The following is a 12,615-nucleotide window of genomic DNA, read 5'->3' as shown; positions in this document are numbered from 1 at the left end:
TTTAGAAAAAAAAGTTTCTCTAGGTACCAGCCTCATCCATTACTAGAATTGATTTCAGACATAATTAAAATTCACAGTTGAGATCGTAATTACACTTCCCTCAGTTTTAATTGGCTTTTGGAAAGATCACCCTTTTTATACTTATTTGTGTTGCAACAGAGTCTAGGTTAACTAATCCCAATACCGAAATACCGTATATTTTGATGCAGAAATGTGACATCCGTCTCCATTTCTGAAAGATGAAGAGTGGGGTTCCCTGACGAAGGAGATTTGCGTCAGACTATGGAAGACTCCCACTTAGTTCCAGGAAGACGGTGTTAGATGTTGCGCTGCTTGTGAACAGCTCAACAGCATGGAGTCCTCCAGGTTGGTGTGTCTCTAAACGTGACCCACCTGGAGATCCATGATGTCGAACCATGAACTTTCCAAATCAGCCAGGCTTCCACAAAGTGCGGGGCGTTCCTCTTCGCTGGCGGTGCTTGAAGAACTCACAACCCGCAGCCATCAAGACCCACACAGTTCCCATCATTTGCCTCTTATCATCAGGTTCCATTTCTAGAACGTTATCTGAGCTAATGGTCAGTATGCACATTTTCAATATTCCAAAACAATCAGCTCAGGTTTACACATTTTTGCCTTAAAAAAGAAAAAAAAAACGATCAAGGGAATCAATCAGTAAACTTTTGCAAGTAGTGTCAGCCATAGCATAAAAACCTGGAGAGTGCCAAATTTTATTCTGCGTAGCTGCTATGTAACAAATGTATTAAACTGTGTACAAATAGTTCCAAGTTGCAGTGAAAGTTCAAATTTCAGTAACTGCCCATCTGATTGCTGTTACCTGTATTTGTGCAATTGAGCATGGGTGTCTTACTAGCATTCAAGTGAAAAAGCTGGTGTGGACCTGTGGTTGTAGGGGATGGCTTTGGGGAAGCCAACTCCTCACGAATCCAAGGGGCTGGTTGCAGGTCAGGCCTTGGACCCAAACTGAGAAGTATGCCAATCACTGTATCTCAGTTATGACTGGAGGATGCAGGAAAAAGATGAGGCCAGCGGAAGTAAGGACCTGCTTGATTATGACCCGTCCTTTACTTTCAAGGTTGTCCTAAACACTATCTCAAATCTAAGCAACTCAATTCTTATGTTTTCAACTACTGCTACGAGGTGATGCAGTTGGTGGGTCTGAGAGGTCTTCCTCTGCCTCCTTCCACGACGTTCCTGTACTACACATAGAAGGGTGCAATGGCTTCTCCAGTGCCCTGCGTTTGCATTTTCTCAAAATACAGCCTAAATCCTTAAACCAGACCAAAGCTTTGGTGGAAAAGTACCTGTTTTGAGTTAGTAAGACCTAGCAAGGATTATGTTCATAACCCATATTCCTTCATGGTCTGATGTATAAATACACAGAAGTGTTGATGAATATTAGTTTTCAATTAAGGACTAAGACAAAACTTAAAATGTGCATACTCTTAGAAAGCACTACAAATTAAAATTTCACTGATGCCAAACTCACTCTCTACATCCAAACTCCTCTGAAATGTACATTAACTATTAATTCTACCAATGATCCTGAGGCTTTTAATAACTGGTAATGACTGACAGACAGATAGACAGAAGGATAGTTAATAAATACTGAGTGTAGGTAACTAAGCTTTAAAGAATGATAGACAGATCACAGTATAAATATAAGCACTAAATCCCTGTTTTTCCTATCTTGACATGAGATCTGTTTCCATGCAAGAGGAAGGCCACAGAAAACAAACAAGCAATGCCAATGATCCATAAGTAGGAGGCTGAAAAGCTTAAGATAGATTTATTTGAGGAGTGATGAAGCTCCTCACTCATACGTCTCCCTGTATGATTGTGTAATAGATTAGACCTATCTTATCTCTGGGTTATGTGGATGTAAATTTCATATTGTTGTTCTACAAGTCAACACAACCTGCATTTCAGCAAGTTATTTTGTCTCCAGGCCCATATTTCTTCAAGTATTAAGTGGGGAAGAAATGAAATGTTTTTCACTTAATATACTGTGTGTGCAGTGTGCACAAGTTCTTTATAAAGTTGTAAAACTGTGTGGTAGAAAAATTATTAGTTCAAGTACTTTTTGCACTTTTTTCTATTTTTGCTTATGATTTATTATAATTTATTCACTTTGTATCTCGGCTGCGGGCCCCATCCTTGTCTATTCCCAATCTCACCCTCCCTCCCTCTTCTCTCCCTATACCTCTCCCCTAGCCCACTGATAGGAGAGGTCCAACTCCCCTTCCATCTGACCCTAGCCTACCAGGTCTCATCAGGACTGTCTGCATTGTCTTCCTCTGTAGCCTGGTCAGGCTGCTCCCCCCTCAGGGGGAGGTGATCATAGAGCCAGCCACTGAGTTCATGCCAAAGACAGCTCCTGCTCCCCTTACTCCAGGGAACCCACTTGGAGACTGGGTCTCTGGGCTACATCTGAGCAGTGGTTTTAGGTCCTCCCCATGCATGGTCCTTGGTTGGGATATCAGTCTCTGCAGGGTCCAGTTATTTATTTATTTTTCTCTGTTGCTCTCCTGGTGGAGCTCCTGTCCCCTCCAGGTCTTTCTATCTCCCCCTTCTCTTGTAAAATTCCATGCCCTCTGCCCAAAGTTTGGCTATGAGTTTCAGCCTCTGCTTCAAAGGCGGTCTGTCGTAGGCTCCTGTCCTGTTCCCTGTCTTCTCCTGCTTCCGATGTCTATCGCATTTGCCCTTCTGAATAAGGATTGAGCACCTTCCCTAGGGTCTTCCTTATTATTTAGCTTCTTTAGGACTATAGATTTTAGAATGTTTATCCTATATTATATGCCTAATAACCACTTAAGGGTGAGTATATACTCTGTGTAGCTTTTTGTTTCTGGCTTACCTCACTTGAGATGATCTTTTCTAGTTCTCACCATTAGTTCAATTATTTTTAATGAATGCAGCTAACTAAAAGCTAAAGGGTTAGAGTCTCATAACAATGAAAAAAATATTTGGATTTTGCTAAAGATAACACTTAAAAGCAAAAGAAATGTGACAGCCAGGACAGGAAGACAGGATAGGTGAGATCTGAAAGTCATTGATCTTTGCATCAGTGTCACAACTTTTTGAGCAGCAGCTGGTCTGTCTGATTCACTTTTGTACAGACCATACATGATACATGCTAAATAACTATGTATAGCACAGAAAATGCAAAAAGGCACTATTTGCTTCTCTTTTGGCTAGTAGCTAATGGGTTTGTGTTCAAATAAGTTTGGACAGCACAGCTACAATGACATTGGAAACCTGGCCTTAAGCTTGTGAGTCTGAATTGCTTCAGTCTGCTTCCATCTAGAATAAAGGTACAAACCCACAGTGTTATTTCTGTTGTAAGAACCCAGAGGACAAGAGAAGTTATTGTTAAAATCGTTAAAATCTTCTTGCTTTCAAAAAATTGAGACAGGGTCTCCCTTTCTAGTCCAGAATACATTCAAAATTGTGATTCTTCTGCCTCAATACGGAGATTAAAGACATGTGGCATGACATTCAGCTATGTCTAGACCTTCAAAGAGGGATTTTCAGTTTTTCTCTTTCTAAGGACACTGGGCTATTGAGTTACACTGTAGGCTGTAAAGATACAATCCAGTAGCTTGTGAAAGAAGCAAGTAAAAATAATGTTCTTAAGAATTTTGGTCTTGTTTTCAGAGGTTGCATGTATTATGCATAAACCAGAAATATTGTATCTGTCTCTATAATTTATGAATGATTATCAAGCTAATCAAGATTCAAGATTTTTTTTTGATTCAAGATTTTTCTTAATGAGAAATAGTTTTCTTTCCTGGCATGCATGAGGATAAGGTTGATTTCCAGGATTGAATAAATAAATAAATAAATAAATAAATAAATAAATATTGCCCTGCTGAGATGGTCTGCAGCTGACATTCTCCACAGACCTTTCAGCCAGTATCATTCAGGTCGTTTATGAGGCCCTGATGATACCATGTGGCAGCTGCTGCTTCTCAGAGTTCAATAACTTTTACACAAATCTAGGAGGGTCGCTGTTATCACCCCTAATGAGAACTAGAAATGCGGGAGGAATTTAATCAGCCTAGAAGCAGATTCTTTCAAATAATAATTATTTCTGCATTTGGCACGATAATTATGAAGGTAGTGATTTTGAAACCATTTATTAGAATTTCTCCTGTGTTTAAACTCTGCCACTCTCCAAGTACCCAGCTTTTATATAAACCCCCTTTCCAGCTGCTCTTCTTTTCCTGTTGTATGTTCTCTCTTCTTTACATGATTCCTAACACTTCCCAAATGATCTTGCTTCTAGGAAAGCCAATGCAGAGATCTGACATAAACGTCATTCAGATGTTGCTGCCTCAGATGTCACCCCTCTTTTGCTGCTTTTCAGGAAAGCTTGCTCTTGTTCTTCCTTGTGGCTCTCTCTGGGGCATAGCGGGATACCTGTTGTACTAGTAATTGTTCAAGGGTCCTTGTTTCCTTCCACAGCATCTCCATTCCATATGCTGGAGCACTGTCAGCCTCTGAGTCTGGGGGTGGGAGAAGGGCTGATGGAATGAATTTTAGGGCAATTGCTGTTCTTGTGTGGGCAATGATGCTTGGTAGGAGTCTACGCTTGTTTTTATTTATTTCAACAGTCTTTAAAGACACCTGGGAAACTACAATGAGAAATAATGTCAATAATACAAACTAAGCTCTCTTGGTTAGAGATTGTTCTTCACCAGATAATTTTTCAGTATTTATTTGGTTGCAAGACTTTGCCAGAGATAGTTGTATGAACACAAGATTTTCATCTAGAAAATGCACCCACATCTAATTGCCCAGTCCACAATGTTTTGTATTTTTACTCCCTTATATTAATTCTAATGAAAATCCCTGTTTTCTTCAAAGTAAGCTATTGAGTCAAATGAAAGAGTTCTTGAAAACAAGTGACAGAGCATTCTCTATTTTATGATGCAAAGTCAAAAACACAGTAGGAGAATAGATGATATTATCTATGTGCTGATGAATTGTTTCTACAATGATTAATGAAATGTGGCTCCAACTGCATTAATGTGTTATTAATTTCTTGTTTTTGAGTGAATGGCATGTCTTCTCATTCAAAGTTGTCTGAGTAAGATATTTCAATATCATAGCATTATGATATTCTTTTTGCTTGCAGTTTAAAAATCCACATGGCACTAACACAAACTTATTAGTAAGCATTCCATAAATCAAGGGTGTAGACTCTGAGAAACACATAAACCGCAAGAAGATAGTTTAAAATCCTTTGATGTTAATTTGAAGTGGGTTTTTTTTTCTGTTGTTGTTGTTGTTATTTCTGTTCATTTGACTTTCAGTCAGTCAGCTAAAATATTGAATCACCGTAAGATGGCTGAGAATCAGTACTGTCCTCGAGGACATCAGAGGTTGTACCACAGTATTTAGGGAAACACACACCTCTATACAATAAGCTAGCCAGGGTGTGTCACTGCAGAGATGGGCATAAACACAAAGTGGTGACATTTGAAACTTCTTTTGACAAAGTGTTCTTATTTTAAACCATATAAAACTCCTGTAAGATTACATTGAGAGACTTAAAAGAAGAACCAAATGTGAGGAAGCACAATAGTGAAACTAAGACAGGACAGGGAAGCCACATGGATATGCACGTGAGCTCTCTCCTTAGAGGCAGAAGCCATGACTGTTTTACTTCTCATGACTCCTTTTAATGCTTGCTAAAAATAGTTCTAGTAACGAGAAAACCCACCATTATACTGTTTAAAATTTTACTTTGAATTGTACCTGCAGTATTCAAAAGGCAATGGCAGAAAACAAGAAGCAGGGAAACTAATAAAAGTTAAAAATGTTTTCAATTAAGAAAAGCGACCCAATATTGCTTTCCACTTTAGGAGCTCATTTTTTACAAATCTGCTTTTGTTTGCTCCTATCTGGCAAATGTACTCTTAAAGGGATCCAGCATGAGAGCTACTGAGAGTAAGCATGTGTTGAAAATAAATTGTGTATATCTAAGTATCAGTCACAGTTTTCTAGTAATAGACAGTTTGGCTCTCCATATGCAAGGATTTTATCAACTTTAGTTGAGTATAAAAAATGCATCTATACTAAACATAAACAGATATTTGTTTTATTGACAGTTATTGAAAAGTACAATATAGTATTATCACATTATTTACATTGTGAAATCTATTATAAACAATATAGAAATGATTTAAGTACATACTGAGATGTGCAGTTATATTCAAATACCAAGGTGCTCTAGCATATAAAGGTTTAGGTACCTAGATTCATCATATGTAGATATTAAAATATATAAAACCTGGCTATAATTCTCCTCTCTTAGTATCCTCAAAATTTATGCATAACTGAAATAATTATTCTTCATATGCAACCTTCAGTATCACTAGTTGTCCAATTGCTTATTGGAATTGGAAACCTAACTGCTAATCAAGTCCAATCTAGTACCACTACCAACACATTAACTGTATAGGCCACTCTACTTTGCTCTTTATTATTTCCCTACATTGTTACCTCCTCATCACATGCACTGAAATTAACTTGGATTGCACATCATCAGCCTAAATAACAGCAGTTTCTTTCTTTCTTTCTTTCTTTCTTTCTTTCTTTCTTTCTTTCTTTCTTTCTTTCTTTCTTTTTCTCTTTCTTTCTCGTCTTATTCTTCTCTCACATACCATTTCTCAACCAGAGCCTCCCCACTCTCTGCCTTTCCATTCCCTTACTTCCCCTCTCCATGAGAGCAACTTCTCTTCTGTCTCCTTCAGAAAAGAGCAGGCATCCCAGCAACCAAAAATGGCATAACAAAATGCAGTAAGGCTAGGCACAAACTCTCATATCGAGGCTGGGTAAGGCAAACCAGTAGGAGGAAAGGGATCCCAATATCAAGGAAAAGAGTCAGAAACACACACAAAAACCTCAAGCTAAACAACCACAACATATATACTGTTTTTTTTTTTTTTTTTTTTTTTTTTTTTTTTTTTTTTTTTTTTTACCTGCAGCTCCCTTTTCAGTCTTTCTACTTTCCAAACTATGTAGCATTCATAAGTCAGGGTCATTTTGCATAATCACAACCCAGGCATATTTTTATCTTGATTACCGCTTAGCAATATTTTACTAATTCAAACTCAATCTTGCTAAGGTTTCATTTGAGACTCTAGATAAGTTGTCATTGGCAACATATGCTGCCACATCACTGCCATGCCCCCCAACCGTTATTCTCTGGTGCGATCACACTCACCTCCTTAATTTGGAAATAACATTCAGTTTCCCTCCTTTGTGGTTTTCTCATGAGATTGTATGAGCCTAAGGATATTCTAGTGCACTTTTACCAACAATTACTATTACTATAAAGACACAATTGGAAATATGAATATACACAACATGCAAGATAGAGCTTGACAACAGCGAGACTTTATTTTTCTTTGGTTTGAATGGGCTCACACTTTGGTGAAAAAACACAGCCAGCACAGCACTGCATTCTTCCTAGAAAACTCATCCTCAAGACTAAGGAAACTACAGATTTCATGATTTCCTTGTTTTTAATTGCTGAGTAGTATTCCATATGTAAATGTACCACAACTTCTGTATGGTGGGATCTAGGAAAGATCATCTTGAGTAAGGTATCCCAGAAGCAGAAAGACACACATGTTATATAATCACTTATAAGTGGATATTAGACATATAATATAGGATAAAAATACTAAAATATTTACACCTACAGAAGCTAAGCAAGAAGGAGGACCCTGGGTAAGATGTTCAATCCTCATTCAGAAAGGCAAATGGGATGGACATTGGAAGAGGGAGAAAACAGGGAACAGAATAGGAGCCTACCACAGAGGGCATCTTAAAGACTCTACTCAATAGGGTATTAAAGCAGATGCTGAGACACATAGCCAAACTTTGGGCAGAGTACAGGGAATCTTATGAAAGAAGAAGGAGATAGAAAGACCTGGAGGAGGCAGGAACTCCACAAGAAGAACAACAGAACCAAAAAAATATGGGCACAGGAGTCTTTTCTGAGACTGATACTCCAACCAAAGACCATGCATGGAGATAATAAAGAACAAATGCAGCCCATGGCAGGTCAGTGTCCTAGACGGTTTACTAGTAAAGGGAACAGGGACTACCTCTGACATGAACGCTGTGGCTGACTTTTTGATCACCTCCCCCTCCCCCTTACCAGGACACAGAGGAAGATAATGCAGCCAGTAGTCCTGAGACCTGATAGGCTAGGGTGAGATGGAAGGGGAGGAGGACCTCCTCTATCAGTGGACTGGGGGAGGGACACGGGAGGAGATGAGGGAGGGAGGGTGAGATTTGAAGGGGATGAGGGAGACTGCTGGGATACAAAGTGAATAAACTGTAAATAATAAAAATAGATAAATAAATTTTAAAAAAAGACTAAGGAAACTGTTGCCCATAAGATCACTGGGCTCATTAACACCCTGCTATAGACTCAGCTCTTATTTTAACCTTCACAGCCACTAAGTTGTGTTCCATATGTTAAAGGCTGGTGGATTGATCTTATGCTCTGTAATAGGGTGCTAACATGAGCCTTTAGTGCCTCCAGAGGATATATCATGTCTGTCAAAGGTCTTCTACTACAGCTCTCTACTGTTCAGATGGAAACACAGATGCTCAATTGGATATATTGCCTTTTTGAATAAGTCTCCTACTGCTATATTTGGTGGCAATTTTGCTATTGTTCAAGTGGTTGCACTTATTTCTTGCTTTATCTATATAGCTACTCTGTATTCATTATTTTATTATTCCTTGGCCATAGGCAGAACAAAATAAGTGATAGAAAAAACACTATATTCCACAAAGTCAGACCTGACAGATGCCTATAATTCCAGATTAAGAAGGCTGTGGCAGAAGTATCATGGCATTGAAGCCAATCAAGGCTATGTCAAAATTTCACAGCCAATATGGGCTATTTAGTGGTATCCTGTTTTGAGAAACAAGTAAACAAACACACAGAGATTCTGTGTTCAGAGAGTTCTCTTTATATTTTCCAAGTGACAAGTGTTTCAGAAGGCAAGTCAATAGGAAGAAGATGACCTCTGATAACTGTCACGTCTACATCCTATATGGCCTACATGACCAAATAAGGTTAGAAAGAGAAGTCCCATTATCTCAAATCAACACCGTTATGATCTACTAATGAAAAAATAAGGTTGTTGTAATAAAAAAGAAAAAAAAGATGCTTTACTGATACCTTCACATATGTTGGGACCTAATGAAAATATAATACTTGCTTCCTGCTTTTCAGTTAAGTAACTACAGGACTTCTAGTCTTTCACTTACTCTAAAAAGAAGGAGCCCAACAAATAACACTGTTGACATTGCTACTGATAAAGTGAAAAAGAAGAGAGATCATGGGTGTTAAGCAGATTCCAGGACTACTCCAGGATGGAGTGAAAACTTCAATAAACCAGGATAACAGAAGAGATAAACTTTTGTGTTTTATAAGAAGAAAAAAAAAAAAACAAAAACGGTGCTTTCATCTTTAACCTTACCTCATTGTTAAGAACTGTAGTAAGAGTGTCTTTGTAAGCTTTCTTTGTCAGTATCATTCTTAGCTATCTTCAAATATGTACTACTTTCTCCCTTCTTAGTATTTAACTTGTTATTACACAGAGATCAAAATAAATTTGACACAGCCAGAATATTTTTTATGTTTGGGGGACTTAGGCCAAATGCCAATAGGTAGGTAGATAGATGATAGATAGATAGATAAATGTATGTATTACAGAATATATGTACATATGTGTAGATTATGAATAAATACATATCTCCATATATATTTATATTTTCTCATAAATATAAATTATCACCAGAAATACCTAAAGTGTATGCCTTTCCCTAAGGTTTCATTTTCAATTCTTGTTTTTCTTCTGTTGATTCATTCTTTCAGCCATCTACCATGTATGAGACATCAACTTTCACTGGTAAATTAGCTGTTGTTCCTACTTTCTCCCTGGTTAGCAGAAACATAAAATGAAAATCAAATAATGGACTGCAAAACTTTTAGAAATAAAGCAAAGTGCCTGGACATAAGCCAATCCCATTAAAAAGTAAATTTTCATTACTTTAAGGATTTTATGTAATATGTTTTGATCATATTAACCTCTTGACTTCTTCCAGATCTACTCTTTCTCACCACTACCATCCAACTTCATTTGATCTTTTTAAAAATATATAAAGTAAATCACCAAGTTCAATCTGTGCTGCTCATATACTTCTAGGTTTGAGGCCATCCATTGGAGTGGTCAACCTAACTAGAGTCACACCCTTAAACAAAACCAACTCTCCCTCCCCTTAAAACCATCAACTGACTATAGCTCCTCACTTTTGGGTGGAGTCTCTTGAATCCCTTCCTACTGCCTGCTAGGATGTTGACTAAGCCAATCCCACTTTACTTTGGATTCACATGAAGGCATTTTGACATGTGGCTTAGTAATCAGGGGACTTTCATTATGGAGTGCTCTACATCAGCAGTCCTCAACCTGTCGGTTGCAAACTTCTTCAGGACCAAATAGCCCTTTCATAGTGCTCACCTAAGGCCACCAGAAAAACATAGCTATTTAAATTGAGATTCATATCAGTAGCAAAATTATAGTTATAAAGCAGCAGTGAAAATAATTTATGGTTGGGGTCACCACAACATGAGTAACTGTATTAGAGGGTTGCAGCATTAGGAAGGTTGAGAACCACTGCTCCTCATGAAAGAGAATACAATATGAACACTATGAAAACCTCAAAGCAGAAGACAGCGGGAAAGTCTTATCATATTTAAGAAAGTTTAAAGCAAATAAGGTTGGCTAAAACAACACTCTGAAGCAGCAGCAACTCAAGATGGCCAGCATGAGATGTGAGAAACTCATTGTCATTTCCAGAGGGCCGTGGTACAGAATGTGATAAGCAAAGGCAGAGAAGAATCCCATATGAGTCACAGCATATAAGCCGTGATCAGTTCAACACCAGTCGTGATGACACACATGGATAGCACTGTCCTGTGTTTTTCTTCCTATAACCACAGACTAACCATAACCATAATAACTACGAGAAAGCTCGCAGACTAGCCAAGACTGAAAGGCTTGCTGTGAAATGTCTGGCCACTAAACCCTAAAGCTGCAATGTCAGCTAAAATGTCTGTCACAATAAACTACTGCAGTGTCCAAGAGAGAGAACTGACAACTACTTTTGTTTTGATACCAGGATATGATTCCTAATACAAAAAAAGAAAGTTGAGAAACAAGTCTGTGGGTCCAATGAAACAAGACTTTGGTCCATAACATTTCAATGATGGTTAGTGCCCAATACAGCACAATAATGTCTTCACAGGAACAAGTTCTGTGATGGTGCATGGAAACATTTCGTGCAGTCTTGTTGAATCTCTAAAACTATCCTAAAATGAAAAGGTAATTTTAAAAGAAGTGAGTGTTAAGTTGCTGGGTATAGCTAGTTATAAGTTGGCAGTGCCCATTCCCAAGACAAGAAAGACAAGGAGTAGGGATGAATGCAAAAGGAAAGACAATTTTCAATAGTTTGTGTGTATGCGCAGTTTAATATGTACTTGAGAAAGGGCAGCTTAATTCTTAAAAGTATATCTTTGCATAAAACCATTAGTCCTGAGGAAAACCTAGGAAGCCAGCCTGCAACTTCTTGTATTCAGAAGTTCGCTCTATTACTCACTCAAGCATAGCTCACAGTTTTCAGCCACTGGAATGAAGGCAGTCTTCTGGGGCTTCTCCCTAGAATAGCCCTGGTAAACAGACTGTTTCTATTCATCCTCCTGCTGCCTCTGAGTCACAGGCTCTTACTAGTGCAGAACATGGTGATTTTCTTTGGTGTACTGATATTCTTTGGGGATTTTGCAAAGAAAAAGTACTTAATTTGAAAGGTAGCCAATAGCCACAGGATGGTCTCTGTTCAAATACTTTCCTCAAAGAAAATATGCTTTATTTCTCTTATTTTTATCTATATACACAAACACATGTGCGTGTGTACACACACGCCCACACATACACATACAAACACACACAGGACAGAAAATTGTGTCAAGGTCACATTATGGTTCTCATAACATGTACCTACCTTTTTGCTTAGAGAACATTTCAGTTACCCCCTTCCAAATCTGTCTAAGACATAAGTAAATACATATGTAAAATTATATTCTAAATAACTCTTAAAATTTAAGAACATATTGTCTTAGTTTTAAAGGTAATTCTTTAATAATTTAGTAATAACTTCAACTAATATTCCCAGGTTAGGAAAAAAATACAGGAAAAGTAATTGCAGGTTAAAAAGCAATAACCAATAAAGACCAGCTATATCTGGTCATATCTGCTGCACAGATTTTATTCTACATGAGAGAATCTTAGCTAATTTATCTTTCAGGCATCTGAGTTGGCCAGTCCCAATGTTGCGTCTGTAAAATTTCTCTAGCTTTAAATGGAATAAGAAATAAATCTAACAAGTACATAATTTTAAGTGTGTAAGAAAATCACATCCCTGTAATAACCAACACAGCCAAATAAACTAGATAAATATAGTAGAAAGTGTTATTTAAGTCATTGTAAGCAGTGCTTGCAG

At 37.8% G+C, this 12,615-nt stretch overlaps 1 protein-coding gene across 3 annotated transcripts in view; it reads right to left on the bottom strand.

Moving 5' to 3' along the window:
• The window catches only part of Chrm2 (cholinergic receptor muscarinic 2), a 164,253-nt gene that overhangs the window by 131,393 nt on the left and 20,245 nt on the right, over positions 1-12,615 (bottom strand). The window lies entirely within an intron of this gene.

The sequence above is a fragment of the Meriones unguiculatus genome, chromosome 3 (genome assembly GCF_030254825.1).
Source record: "Meriones unguiculatus strain TT.TT164.6M chromosome 3, Bangor_MerUng_6.1, whole genome shotgun sequence".
In the NCBI taxonomy this organism is placed as follows: Eukaryota; Metazoa; Chordata; class Mammalia; order Rodentia; family Muridae; genus Meriones; species Meriones unguiculatus.
This window is presented reverse-complemented; position numbering and strand designations above follow the sequence as displayed.